This window comes from Megalobrama amblycephala, linkage group LG6 (genome assembly GCF_018812025.1).
Source record: "Megalobrama amblycephala isolate DHTTF-2021 linkage group LG6, ASM1881202v1, whole genome shotgun sequence".
NCBI lineage: Eukaryota > Metazoa > Chordata > Actinopteri > Cypriniformes > Xenocyprididae > Megalobrama > Megalobrama amblycephala.
This window is the reverse complement of record NC_063049.1, coordinates 27,897,832-27,913,675: the sequence shown is the minus strand read 5'-3', so window position 1 is coordinate 27,913,675 and position 15,844 is coordinate 27,897,832. Positions and strand designations below refer to the sequence as shown.

At 34.1% G+C, this 15,844-nt stretch overlaps 1 protein-coding gene across 2 annotated transcripts in view; it reads left to right on the top strand.

Annotated features, from left to right (window-relative positions):
• Positions 1–15,844, top strand: part of kcnh3 (potassium voltage-gated channel, subfamily H (eag-related), member 3) — a 146,658-nt gene that overhangs the window by 62,247 nt on the left and 68,567 nt on the right. The gene's annotated exons all lie outside the window — the stretch shown is intronic.

Genomic DNA, 15,844 nt, shown 5'->3' with positions numbered 1-15,844 from the left:
TGAAATCCACCCGCATTTGGCGGGTTGGCGGGTGTTAATGTCAAACCCTGTTCGTGTCCATCATTTGATGAATCACTGCTGCCATGGCCAATAGAAAATAAATGTAAAAAAGTGTATAGCGTGACACTAGCCGCTCCAGACAAATAATGTTGAAATTTGTGAACAAGGTGTAATGTATAATGAGCTACATTTACATAAAAAGGAAGTGTTTTTAGACTGAAAAGAATGATAATGACTTCATTTAAATACGCAAATCCACTATTAAGCACCTGGTTAAACTTGATTGCATGTGGATAACGAATAAGACTGAGGTCACCTGTTTAGTAAATATGCTCCTGAATATTGTTTGCGTGGTGTGGCTAATGACATTTATGAATAGTAGAAGTTATTCACTGTGCTATTGCCTTAAGGATGACAGAATTGAGTTCATTTGTATCAAATTATTAGTCAGTCTGATAATTAATGTTGTGTTCTCTGTCTCTCGCAAATCCTTACTTACATGCTCATCCTTTAACACCATGGTTTTATTCTCTTCTCACATTTGCTCACTCACAAACTCACAGACTGTTTCTCTCTCTCTCTCTCTCTCTCTTTCTCTGTCATGTGGGTGTGCTGCTTTTTATGTGTGTTGTATCAGCGCACCTCTCTCTCTCTCTTGCTCACTCTCTAGGCTATAATCAGCAGTGTGTGGGGGCCGTCCCCATAGTTCTCCCAGGGCTCTAGGGGCCAGTGACAGAGCTTTGTGTTTTAGAAAGAAAGAGAAGGAACGAGAGAGAGAGACCTGGGCATTCAGCTTGGTAATTATGTTGCCAAAGTGCCACGCAACTTGCTGTGGTACAGCACTAATAAATTGCCTGCTGTCTGCATTTTACTTTTTTCCATGCTCCGCTTTTAGAAAGAGACGAGGTGGAAAAAAAGGCAAAACAACAAGTTGTTTTCCTTTGTTATGGCCCATCAGTGTTTCAATATCATATGATATATAGGGTGAATTCAGTTTGATTAAGACACTTTTTGCCATTGAGATAACTGGGGAAAAGTGTCCAAATCAACCTGAATTCACCCAAATGCAAATACATAGATAGAAATTGTGAAATATTATCACAATTTAAATATTTCTTTTCCATTTTAATATATTTTAAAATGTAATTTATTCCTGCGATGGCAAAGCTGAATTTTCAGCATCATTACTCCAGTCTTCAGTGTCACATGATCCTTCAGAAATCATTCTAATATGCAGATTTGGTGATTAAGAAACATTTCTTATTATCACTGTTGAAAACAGTTGTGCTGCTGAATATTTTTGTTGAAACCATGTTACATTTTTCAGGATTCTTTGATAAAATAATGTTCAAAAGAACAACATTTATTTGAAATAGATTTTATAACAGATCACTTTTGATCAATTTAATGTGCCCTTGCTCAATAAATGTATTAGCTTCAATAAATTAAGATAAAATCTTCCTGACCTCAAACCATACCAACCTGACAAGTGAAAACCAGTTAAGACCACCATATGCAATTGCTCTACAGTTCCAATAACTTGCTCAGCTAAATTCTTTTCAAATGGTTGCTTGGTCAAGACAGTTGTGGAGTTCTAACAAACTTTCAGGAATACAACCGTGTGTGAAGTAGAGCTTGTGTAGCTAGAAGCATTTGCGAATATTTCAGGCTGTCAGTTGGTTTAAGCTGTTTCTTTCAGAGAGGTTTTGTTAATACAGACAGAGATGTATTATTTATATAATGAATAACATATTACAGACTACGCAAAAATAATAGGGTTAGAAAATTATATGCCCTGTCCTACAGCTAGTGATAGGTAGAAACCATTCTGGCTGAAAAACATGGCCTCTGTCAAATGCTTCATGCAATTTCCCAGAGGCTGTTACAGCTCAAAAAAACATTTGCGAATAAATAATAATGACAAAAATAAGTTCATGTTGGTCTTGCATGCATATTTATGTGTAAACATATGGAGTAATTCAGTTGTGCACTGAAGTATTTTAAGGGATAGAAGATTTAATTGGCTCAATATAAAAAACAATAGATGTTTGCCATTGTCATGCAGAATTCAGCTCCAAACCAATTAAATACACCTGAAGCAGCTACAGTATGGTCTTACTAGGCATACTAGAAACTTACAGGCAGGTGTGTTGAGGCAAGTTGGAGCTAAACTCTGCTGGACAGCGGCCCTCCAGGAGCAGGATTGGACACCTCTGGACTAGAGAAACTAAACTAGCTTTTTTGTAAACAAAAATGTAATAATATAGTTTGCAAAATAGTTAGCAGTGTGTGCAACAATAAACATGTGTTGTGTCACATGACCTTGTGTTTCATTCAGTGAGCACCATCTAGTTACAGTATCAACTTTTGCAATGCCTCGTGGCCACAAAACACTTTCATTTCAAAGTTTAGGGTCAGTAACATTTTTTTTTTTTTTGTATAAATTAACACTTTTATTCTGTGAGGATGCATGCAATTGTTCAAAAGTGACTGTAAAGACTTTACATTGTTTAAAAGGTTTATATTTCAAATAAATGCTGGTGTTTTGAACTTTCTCTTTTCATAAATAATGGTAACCAAGTTAAAATGCATAATAATATTTTATCAACTTATGAGTTGTATATAAAAGTCTTCTTCACACCAACAAATTAACCTTAACAGTAAAATGGCAAAGTTTTTTTATATAAAAATATGTAAAATAATAACCAAGTTATCTAGCATATTTCTTAGTATATGCAATTAATGGAAAAAAAGGAAAAATAAATTATTTTGAAATAATGAAAATGTATTATAATACTGAGAATTACAGTAATGAGAACATACTGTGTGTGTATATGAAGAGTTTGGTTCCAAAACGCGATAAACGCCATTTTCAAAAAAATGAGTTTCCACCCAAATCAGTATTGTATCTGGTCGGTATTGAAAAGTCATTTATTAATTTTGCGCAAAATGCGATATCCGTCGTGTTATTCTGTAATGTGTTCTCCCTGTCTTTCCAAAACGCGACAAACGCCAGTCTCCTTTTTCTGCAGAACGCAATATATCCGCTCTCAACCAATCACAGTGCTCCATTCCACGCACTGTAAACATCGAAGGCTTTTTAAAAAGCCGTTTTTAATACCAATGTACTCGGCAAATGTGTTTATTTAACCAGATACTCTTTAATCGGTAATAACAAATCATTTATATAATTAACAAGATGACCCGTTGAATTCATTTCGGGAGCGACTGCTGAATGTATTTTTAATAAAATGCCTGTATATAAGATAAATATTGGCAAAGTTCAGACTCTGTCATATATGTGAATCAACTTACTTTGTTGTGTATTTTCAATTTGAAAAATAACTTTTATATTGATGGATTAATTGCATTTTGAAAAAAAAAAGTGTCATGGATTTATTGCATTTTGGGAAAAAAATAATACGTTTTTATAATAAACTTTTTAAAATCAAAATGTAGATTTGAATGTTTAATGTTTTAATTACCAAAAGATGCTATGTGAAAGTCTGAAACAGAAAATAGTGGTTTTCATCTTGCCACTTTCTTGGTAAAGAAAACACCTTTTTACTCAAATTAATCAAAATGGAGTTATTGCGTTTTGGAACCATACTCTTCATATATATATATATATATATATATATATATATATATATATATATACACACATATACATACAGTGCCCTCCACAAATATTGGAACAGGGGAGACAAAATTGCAAAATTACTCTGTTAGCTGATTGCTCTGTTAGCTGTGGTGTCAAGACATCTATAAATATGATTAAAAGATTAATATGAGGCAGAAGTGCAGAATGTCACATTTTATTATTGGCTGTTTCAAAACAAAATGTTTTACCAACTGAAAAGAACAGCACTTTTAGACTTTCATCCCTCTGCCTAATGTAAGCATCTCCAGATAATGTAAGTATCTCCAGATTTAAATCCTATTGAGCAAGCATTTCACCAGCTAAAGAGGAGACTAAAGGCAGAAACTCCCCAAAACAAGCAACCATTGAAAATGGTTGCATTAAAGGCCTGGAAAAGCATTTCAGAGTGTGAAACCAAGAGTCTGGTGATGTCTATTGGTCACAGACTCGCTCCTGTGATTGCTTGCAAGGGATTTACAATTAAATAGCTATTAGCTTTTACACATTTACATTTACTTTATGTTAAACCGTCCCAATACTTATGGCAGAGAGATGACACTCTAAAAGTGCTGTTCTTCTTAGTTGGTAAAACATTTTGTGTTGAAACAGCCAATAATAAAATGTGACATTCTGTACTTCTGCCTCATATTAATAATTTAATTATAGCACCCATTAACAATAGTGATAGTCAGTGGCAGTCCTAACATGGTAAATGCTAAACTATTCCAAACATAACTCCATCTCTAGCAACCTCATTGCTGACATACCCACTGCTACTTGTACATGCACTGTGCAACATGAAGGTCTAGTGTCAATTAAATGTGTGTGCTAATGGGAGCAGGTGTAAAAGTTTTGGGAGCTCGTAGTCACACTTGTAAACAGCAGAAGCATATGAGTAGTGGTAATCAGCTATGGTATGAGTGCCAGCTGTTCCTGCAAGTTGCTGCCTGACTGAGCAGATCTATTTAGGATTTGTACTTGCCAACTTAGGAGACCGGAAAAGTCCTTTCTGGACAGACCAGGGCAGCTGTCAGAACTATTCATTGGGTGTTCAGAGCGAAACTAGAAATACTTCTCCTTTACATTTTTACACTATAGAAAGATGAAGCTCTGGATTCCACTGGTGATGGTGAAAATGGCAAGTACTCTGTGTATTATTCTACATTTGTATTCTTATTCTTTTTGCTGTCAATTACCTGTATACGTATAAGCACATGGCAGGTAATTACAGAGAAACCTGTCCTGTGCGCTGCCAGAAATATTCAAGAGCAGTGCCACAGTTTGGAGGACCGTGTGAGAGGTCAAACTTGTGTCCTTCAGTGACAGCTGTACTGGCCAACCTCCCCAAAACATGTGGGTTTATTTAAAATTTTGGATTTGATTTTAATGGTTAAATAAAATTTGAATAATCAAAAAGAATGTCTAATGAATTGAATTCTTAAAAACAACAAATTTATTAATAAAAAAATGTATTTTTTATATATTTTTTTGTTTTTCAGAAATTCTGTTGCGTATTTTAATTTTTCTGGCAATCAAATGAACGGATAAACTTTTTGGTAACACTTTATAATAACTGCACACTATGAAACATTAGTTAAGCATTAGTAAATAGTTATTTCATCACTTATAAAGCATTAATAGACAGCTATAATTGCTTTATTCTTGATTTATAAGCATATCTATAATGAGTTTAATAATTGTATTTTCATACTTTATTAATAATCAATTTATCATTTCTAAATTAAGTATTACATTATTTACAAACCAGTTATTAAGGAGTTGTCAGTAGTTCATTTAGGAAGTGTAAGTAAATGATTAATAAACTATTTAAACATTCATTTATACATCTTATTATTTAGACACATAGTAATAGTTACTTAGTGTGTTAGTATATTAAAACATATTCCTACTGCAATTCATGATTAATTCAGGTAGTTATAAAACATTTAGAAGTAGTCAGTTAACTATTTTTGTGAGCTCATCTAAAGTGACGACTATTTATGCTTTGTAAAGCTTTTATAAATGAGATTTAAAGGTTCAGTGATCTTCTGCACTGCTGTTCTCTAATGTTTTAAAGTTAGTACCGAGGTAGTTTTGACACTAGGAATATGTTAATAAAGCATTTATTAACACACTGAGTAACTAATACTAAATGTCTAAATAATAAGATGCATAAATGTACATTTAAATATTTTATTAATCATTTACTTACACTTCCTAAATGATCTTATGAACCACTGACAACTCCTAAATTACTGGTTTGTGAATAATGTAATACATAATTTAGAAATGATAAATTGATCATTAATAAAGTATGAAAATTATTACAATTATTAAACTCATTATAGATATGCTTATAAATCAAGAACAAAGCATTTATAGCTGTATTTATAAATGGCTTACTAATGTCTATTAATGTTTTATAAATGATGAATTAACTATTTACTAATGCTTAACTAATGCTTCATAGCGTGAGTTATTCTAAAGTGTTACCAACTTTGGTAATCAAAGTGTTGCACAACAGAGCTTTACTGTTTAAAACATGGAAGAAAAACTGAGATTGAAAATATAGTTTTAATAATTTATTATTATTATTATTTTTAAGTCTATTAGTGTTGAAACGTATCTAAATTCTACTGAACTTTTATTTTGACAGGTTGCCAAGACCTTTGAGTTACTGTGTGTTTATGGTATGACGATAGATTTTCTCAAATAAAGCGATAAAATGCTGATGAAGTGATGAAGTGACTTTTGAAGATGAATTTTGTGCGTACATGAGGCGATGAAAACACTGCGAGCGTTACACGTGCTTCAGTGTGTGTGTGTGTGTGTGTGTGTGTGTTAAATGAAACCACGCTTCAGCGCCATTCATTTCAGAGACACACAAACATGCAGGATTCATATTTAAATAGTCTTTTTGCGGTTTAATATTCACAGACACTAGTCTGTATTGCGATTTAATTTAAGTGTACAGACCTGCTTTTTATTCATTCATCAAAAATTTGACAAATTCCATGACATTCTGCGTTATATAGTAAATTCCGTTTTTATGAATGGGTTCCACGATTCCGTCCACGTTTTCTGCATCGCGGAAATCATAGGGCCCTGCATTTCTGATTTGATGGTCATATGTGGCTGTAAACCAGACACATGTTTTTTTTTTGTGATGTGACTTCCTGAAAACAGCCAGTTTGGAATTAAATCCACCAGTCTACTTTGTTATTTGCAGTAATTGCACGCTTGATTTACCTTTGGCATCAAGAAGAGCAGGACAGTTACCACATTTATAAAGTCAAAGAAGAAAGAAAAAGAAGCTGAAAAAAATTTGAACTTTGGCTTGTGACATGAATGTAGCCAAAGGCATACAGAATATTTCACGTTGTTCCACAAATGCCAAATTATAAGCCTTTGCACCTTTGTAAATTTTATAAAGAACACCAACTGAAAAACACTAAAATTAAGATTTCTGTTTTATGACTTGCTGATATCTGTACGTGAAAGGCTTTGCATACTCATTACATTTGGCTTAACGAGCATTAACGGGAAGTTATTAGCCTTTATGAAAACAGGAAATTATTATCAAGCATATTTATTCATTTAGCATTTGCTGTTGCAGTAATCATATAGTGTGTGCAACTCTTTTTTAAAGCTTCGTAGTATAAAAAGGCTTGAATTTCAGTTTCAAAAGGCCTTCATCAAAGTCTTCAAGACTGACACACCACTTTACGCAATATTCTTTTCACAGTTCCTTTGATGGTACATCACTCACTGCATTTCAATGCTGCTCTAGATACAGCAAAGCTGGACTCAGGGAATTTTAGTATGTGGAGGAAATATAGGCTTCTGCTCTCCCGCTGCTTCATTTAGTTCAACCAGACTCTAAGATGTCATAATCAATCAAACATCTTCCTACAACCTTCTAGTTATTCAAGCCTGCCTGTTAATTTTACTCTCATTCTTAAATGATATCAAATAGTGTACGCATGGTTTTACATACTTTGCGATGTACAATTGCAATTGTGATAATGCTTTTATACAACAGTTCAATAATCAAGATGTTAATATTAAGTAACTTGTGTTTTAGACACAATATTACAACACAAGGTTACAACACAAATAATTCAAAATGAAGCCACTGTAGAACTATTGCGCATATTTGAGCAACACACATTCGTCATATTGTCATGTAACCTATCAGCGTCAATTGTGTGTCTTCATTGCCTTTCACATATCCTCTCCTGTGACCTCATGGGGTAATCAAATGTCTATCGAATGCGCACTTCAGAATCTCACTGGGAATACAAAGTCATCTGCAGACTTTTTGCCTACTGTTTTATAAATACTGTGAATTTGGACATACATGTTTTTCACCAACTATATAGTAGGGATGTATGCATATTTGGAAACAGCCAATCACTTGCATCTTTCCTGAATAAATTGATAAAATGATTCCATGACTCACTCATAAAGACAGTCAGTAACTTATTGCCACCTATTAGCATAATGATTTAACCTACAGATGGAGTCACTAAACCCTAAAGACATCATTCACAGTAATTGCATGGATTATTTTGTATTTGTACGCACAGGAGAACTTCTCACTAAAAACTTCCGCCTAATTCACAACACGTGCGTATGCACATGAATTGGTCCTTAACCTCGTTATAATGTTAATGAACTTGGAGTATTCTAAATGAACGACCATGTGCCAGAGGTCAGTCATTTGCATAAAACACAGCCAAACCATCTCCATATATGGGCTTTCTATACAACCTTTCCTTTACAGCCTTTTGTCACTCTCAGAAAATATATGGTGCTCTCTAAAAGATGTGCTCTCATCTGCAGCAAGATCCTCCAGCACCCTGTGTGCGCATTGTGCATCTGCATATAGGCGCATATTACTAATGCGCTGTTTAAATAACAAAACAAATTTTGTGCCATTGACTTTAGACCAGGTTTCAGTTGGTCAGTGGCGCAGTCTATTTCAGTTGCCTCAAAATAGTAACGCGCCAACAATGCGCATGCCATGAACACACCTTGTTTTCAGATCAGCACACCCATGGGCGCACAAATGGGCGCAAATGCATATGCTATTTAAACAACGTGACGCTAGATGTGAAAATGATAACTGCGTCGTGCTGAAACTAGCAAAAAAAAAACTTGCATCGCGCCTGGCGCCGCACTGCGCCAGGTGTATGATAGGGCCTTTAATATATAAATAAGTGTGCATGCAAGCTTAGTAATTGAGACCCATTGTTTTGTACTTTTTTTTTTAATAATGGGTTCAAAGGATGTGCCCTTATAAAACATGTATACAAGCACACACATATAGCACTTAAATAGTGGAAAGTTGGTTAAATTCAGTTCCAGTCTGAACTGAGAACTGGAGCTACCATGACCTTGTTCTCTGTACCTGATTCACTAACCAACGCAAGACACAAATTCACGCTCCACACTCTACCATGAAATAGTTAATTATTTATGGGAAGTCGCTATTGGAAGTCTTGTTATTTTATTCATCAAGGTCCCTGTGGCTCTTTTGCCCTGTAGCAAGATGTCTGCTTAGAAGAGTCTGTTTACACAAAGCATTTCCAAGATCTGAGATCTCTTCTTGCTTATCTACTCTTTTGTACTGAAGTATCCAGAAACATTCCTGTACTGTAACTTTATTCTTCAGCCATTGCAGTTCAACTAATGCAAATGTAAATTGCTTTATATCTTAATTACTATTTCATTCTCATTCGTAGCATTAGAAAATGAAATCTGCTCAAGCATTACATTATTCTGAGTCACCAAGAATAACAAAACAGTCCATAATATTCCAGTTTCTTCAGTTCAACATAAGAAAAAGGCTTTTAAAAGTAGAATTTGGTACATTACTTCTGTAAGTATACTTGATTGGTCTTACTTACCTTGAGATTACATGATGGCTTCCATCAAGCCCACTGTAATTAGAATAGCAGAGTATCGGATATATTTTTTCAAAGACTTCCTCTATCACTTCTCCCCTCAGATCATAAATTGAGCCTTCATAGAAAAGTTTATGCCAAATGCATAAAAGTAAAAACACATCTCATGAAGAAGCAGTTCACTTAGATGCTCTGCAGTGCCCATTTTGCTTGCTGTTTTTGCACCCTGTCATACAGATTAATACAACTTTCATCATGTTAGGGTCTGGGACTCCCCAGTCTAGTTGGCTATTCAAAAGTGAAAATTTATATAATCTTGTCATTACCTGAAATAACATTTTTGAAAAAGTTATTTGATGCATAGCCCCCAGGCCAAGTGCAAAGAGCAAAGTATACAAACCATCAGTTGGAGACACAGTGGGTTAGCTTGAGTTGTGTTGATAAAGTAAAGCTTTTCATCTAAAATTCAGGGGGAATCTAAAGTATTTTGTAAAATTAATAAAGTCTACGAGGGAGAAAAGCCACAGGCAAGCCAGCAGAGATAAAGAAGTCATTAAAAAGCAGTCAATGTGAAACCATAAAGAGCAAACAGCAGTATCTGCTAGCTGTTATGTTAATGCTTCTGTAATGAGCAACTAGCATGTTACATTGTCAGCTTTACTTTTATTCTGTTGTTTATGGGAATAACTGCAATATTTCAGTTACACTTTATTTTGTTCCTACAGCATAAAGCTGACAGAGTGTGAAGGGCACAACTTCGTGGGGGAATGTGTGTGTGTGCTGAGGAACAAGATTGTGCTTGTGATGTTAGCGAATAGAAAAATATTAGCGTTTTCAACCTCAGGGGCCTGCTTACAACTGTATAAGTGTTAAGTATATTTTTTTATTATAATATGTTTATTTTATATATCTAACTGAGCTAAACATGCTGGAAAATATTACAAAATATATTACTAAATAAATGCATATATATATATATATTTATATACATATAAAGAGTTTGGTTCCAAAACACAATAACTCCATTTTGATTAATTTGAGTAAAAAGGTGTTTTCTTTACCAAGAAAGTGGCAAGATGAAAACCACTATTTTCTGTTTCAAACTTTCACATAGCATCTTTTGGTTATAAAAACATTAAAAATTCAAATCTACATTTTGGTTTTAAAAAGTTTATTATAAAAACATATTATTTTTTTCCCAAAATGCAATAAATCCATGACACTTTTTTTTTTTCAAAATGCAATTGATCCATCAATATAAAAGTTATTTTTCAAATTGAAAATACACAACAAAGTAAGTTGATTCACATATATGTCAGAGTCTAAACTTTGCCAATATTTATCTTGTATAGAGGCATTTTACTAAAAATACATTCAGCCGTCGCTCCCAAAATGGTCATCTTGTTAATGTTATAAATTATTTGTCATTACCGATTAAAGAGTATCTGGTGCCACTGCACGGTTAAATAAACACATTTGCCGAGTACATTGGTATTAAAAACGGCTTTTTAAAAAAAGCCTTCAATGTTTACAGTGGGTGGAATGGAGCGCTGTGATTGGTTGAGCGGATATATCGCATTCTGCATAAAAAGGAGACTGCCATTTGTCGTGTTTTGGAAAGAAAGGGAGAAAACATGGACAGAATAACACAACGGATATCGCATTTTGCGCAAAATTAATAAATGACATTTCAATACTGACCAGATACAATACTGTTTTGGCGGAAACACAATTTTTTTGAAAATGCCGTTTATCGCATTTTGGAACCAAACTCTTCATATATATATTCACTTTTTGGCCTGATTTTAGACAATCATAGCAAGTGAATCATAAAAAATGTCTCCATTTGCACATCGCTTGATCTTATTTCTTCCTAGAAGAAACAAATGACATTAAAGAAATCTCACATTATTTTTTTATTTTTTGTTGCATGAGCCACTTTGACTGAGCTGATTAAGCAATAAAAACTAGTGAACTATTGTACATTAGGCAACCATTATAATTTTTAATTTGTAAAACAAACTCATTAAACAATAAACTTTGGCAATATATCTTGTCTAGCCATAAAAGGACAAACATTAGTGCTTTACAACCTTGAGTGTGCAGCGTTTGAAGCATTAGATAATTGAAAAAAAGTTGTGTGCAATTCATAGTTCAGATTAGTGGTGCAGCGTCAAGTTATCTCATTAAAAAGATATATAGGGGGGAAAAAAAGGAAAGAGAAAAAAGACAGACATAGTGAAGTATTGAAAAGTATTGTCAAAACATTAATTTCAGTTTATTTTCCATTACTTGAATAATGTGTCAGCAAGAGAGAGAGAGATATATATATATAGTGGATTAATGCAATTTAGTCATCATGGTGACATCATCTCCTGGGAACAACCAAATCTGAAATTTGACAATAAAAGTAAACAAAATCTTCAGATTGTCTTGTAAACAAGATTTCTAACATTTATTTACCCATCAGTTGTGTCATAGATCTATCTATTCAACTGCAGAGACATTTGCAAACCACTTGGTGAGAGTGTTTTGTCCATCTCAGGGGTCCTGCATTAATCACCATCAGCTTTTATTTTACATTGGTAATGTTTCATCACAGCAACAGCAAGTACATCTAATAAAACTCATACGGAAGCACTTGTACGGATTCGCTTCATTCATTACAGAGTAACGAGAATAAACAGGAAGTTGCAGCCTGAAGACAGGCCTTTAGCAGAGAAAACATGAGATATATGTGAATTTAACAACGCAGACATGGCTCTGCTCATGTACACAATATATCACAAACACAGTAGCACTTTATGTTCAATCATTAAAGGCACAATCTGTATTTTGTCATCACTAGGGGTCCCTAACCTCTTCAAAACGATAACAAATGCGTCGATTGATGACGCAGTGAAGAGCGTGGAATCATGGAACTTGTCATGTCGATGGATCTCATAATGTTTATGGGGAAATGATGTTTATGGATGAGTGAATGCATTCATGTTTTTAACATGACCGTGATATAAAGCAGGGCGTGGCCGAGAATCGCGGGCGTGATAGCTAATGAGAGACAGATATCAGTGCCAAACGCGAATCCCGAGGGATATAAATGAGGACATTTCATTCTACTTGCAAAGCTGAAATACTTCTCATACAGGTCAGTTTATTTGACGAATTAAAATTGCGGGGTAACGCAGTGCTGTTTCACTTGGTCTAACGTTACACTATCATACTAAACTGCATTTGAGTGTGTTGAAAATTGTAATGTTATTCTATGTATTAGTTTGTTAGCTGTATAAGACTAACAATAAGCTAGATCAACATTAGAATTTCATACTGATGATATTCTAACATTTCATCATGTTGAGCTATATAACATTGATTCGTCTTATGTACATTTGCTTACCTGTTTAATAACGTGCATGAGTGGCATCTCTGTCAAGTTGAAGTTTGTCGCAAAGCTTTCGTCATCTCCTTTTGTCCTAAAGTTTGCTTGCCATGGTCCATAATGTTTGAATAAAACAACAACAGCAATGTGCCGCTAGACATTATGCTACACAGGAACAAATTAGCAATTCAATATTTACATTCTAATAAGTAGCCTACTATTAACTAACAAGAAACTCTGATTAACAAATGAATAAGTAATAGCGCTCAGTTAGATCCAGTGGTTCACTATTAGCTACTTGGTAACTACTATTTTTTTCATACCTCACAGAGGACTACTAAGATCTACTACAGGTTCATAATTAATGAATTAATGAATTCAGAAGGAATTACTAATTATTTGACACTGTATTATAAAATGAAAAGCATGATAACTCTCATGTAATGTCTGAATTCATTGTAAGCTTTTGAGTTTTTTAAAGGTGCCCTAGATTCAAAAATTGAATTTACCTCGGCGTAGTTAAATAACAAGAGTTCAGTACATGGAAATGACATACAGTGAGTCTCAAACTCCATTGTTTCCTCCTTCTTATATAAATCTCATTTGTTTAAAAGACCTCAAAACAGGTGCATCTCAACTTAACACCGACTGTTACGTATCAGTCGGGGTGTACGCCCCCAATATTTGCATATGCCAGCCCATGTTCCCAACATTATGAAAGTCATTAGACAAGGTCAGAATGTCTGGATCTGTGCACAGCTGAATCAACAGACTAGTTAAGCAAGCAGGGACAATAGCAAAAAATGGCAGATGGAGCAATAATAACTGACATGATTCATGATAACATGATATTTGTAGTGATATTTGTAAACTGTCTTTCTAAATGTTTCGTTAGCATGTTTTGCTAATGTACTGTTAAATGTGGTTAAAGTTACCATCGTTTCTTACTGTATTCACGGAGACAAGAGTCGTCACTATTTTCAGTTTTAAACACTTGCAGTCTGTATAATGCATAAACACAACTTCATTCTTTATAAATCTCTCCAACAGTGTAGCATTAGCCGTTAGCCACAGATTACAGCCTCAAATTCATTCAGAATCAATGTAAACATCAAAATAAACACTGTACTTACGCGATTAGACATGCTGCATGACGAACACTTTGTAAAGATCCATTTTGAGGGTTATATTAGTTGTTTGAACTTTTTTTATGTTGTTTAAGGCAAGCGCGAGCTCTTGGGGCGTGGAGCACGGGATTTAAAGGGCCACACACCCTGAATCGACTCATTTCTAATGATGCCCCAAAATAGGCAGTTAAAAAAATGAATTAAAAAAAATCTATGGGGTATTTTGAGCTGAAACTTCACAGACACATTCAGGGGACACCTTAGAATTATATTACATCTTTTAAAAAAAAGATCTAGGGCACCTTTAAAGGTTTTGGATAGTAATCACTTGTGTTACTACATCATTCTAAAGAAATTAATTATTTGGAACAGTATTCTAAAGTGAAGATCATGGTAACTCACTAGTAATGACTCAAGTATTACCAAATCCAACAGAAGGAATTACTATCCAAAACCGTATAAAACAGCTCAAAAGCTTACTACGACTTCAGTCATTACTAGAGAGTTATCATGCTTTTCACTTTAATATACTGTTCCAAATCAGAGTTTCTTGTTAGTTAATAGTTACTAGAATGTTAATATTGTATTATAATATTGTAATGTATACAGTATTACAGTACTAAAATCCTCAAAGGATATTTTCACTCAGTGAGATGCAAGAGTGGACAGTACTGGAGACAGTAGCGGCAGTTTCAGTTACCCGGAAGAGTGGACTGATACACAGCACTGTAATATCTGAAGAAATATTCAGACTGCTGGATGGTGTGATTGACTAATCAGAATCGAGTAGTCAGTGCTGTGTAGTAATGAAATAGTACATCACTTTTCTTCTCCTCTCTTTCTTCACATCCTGGCTTCTGCTGACTTCTCTGTGCTCTTGTCTTGAAGATGTGATTGGTAGGTTTTCTCTCCCATTCCATCCACTTTATTATACATCGAAAATGAACCTGCAGCTCACCGCTCCATTTTAAATACCACAGTCATGGATAAATCTGCTCCTGTTCACAACCCTGTGAAATATTAAACACATAGAGAGAGAGGGAGAGGGGCGCCCACCAGCCAATGGATCAATATTTGCACCTCGGCGTTAAGCAATAAATATTCGATTAGTGAGAATATGATTATGACTTCTTAGCTCTAAGGGATGATTTAATGACTGCTGATATATTAAGGCAGCACATTCCATTCTTTCTGTCATGCATAATATCTCAATTTTTCATCTTTCTTTTATCCTGTTTGTTGATAAAAAGCCATGCTACAGAATACATGGAGTCTAAAGTCAATGCATGTTTGTGCTTGCACTGGGTTTATAAGGGAAGTATGTGGAATAATACTGGGCTTTAGATTCAGTGCTTGTTCTTGTTTCATCATTCACACTTTCAGATCTGAATCGTGTCATTTTGGTTCTGCTTGCCTTTTTCTGCTGTTTAAAAAAATCTCAGAATTGCAAAATGAATTTCATTATGAACACTGCAGCCTGTAAATATAATAAAATAAAAAGGGATGATAAATGGAATTTCATCCAATGTAGGAAATTATATATAAATTATTATATTATATTATTATATATGTATATATGTGTGTGTGTGTGTATATATATATATATATATATATATATATATATATATATATACACACACAACCAAATAGGCTAAATATGTAAATATACTCATTACATATACATTATATAAAAAAAAAAAAAAAAAAAATATGCTTGGGCATATTGATTTGAATTTATAACTACACAGTGGCTCCTAAAAATATTCTAAAATGTATGAATTTAATTATC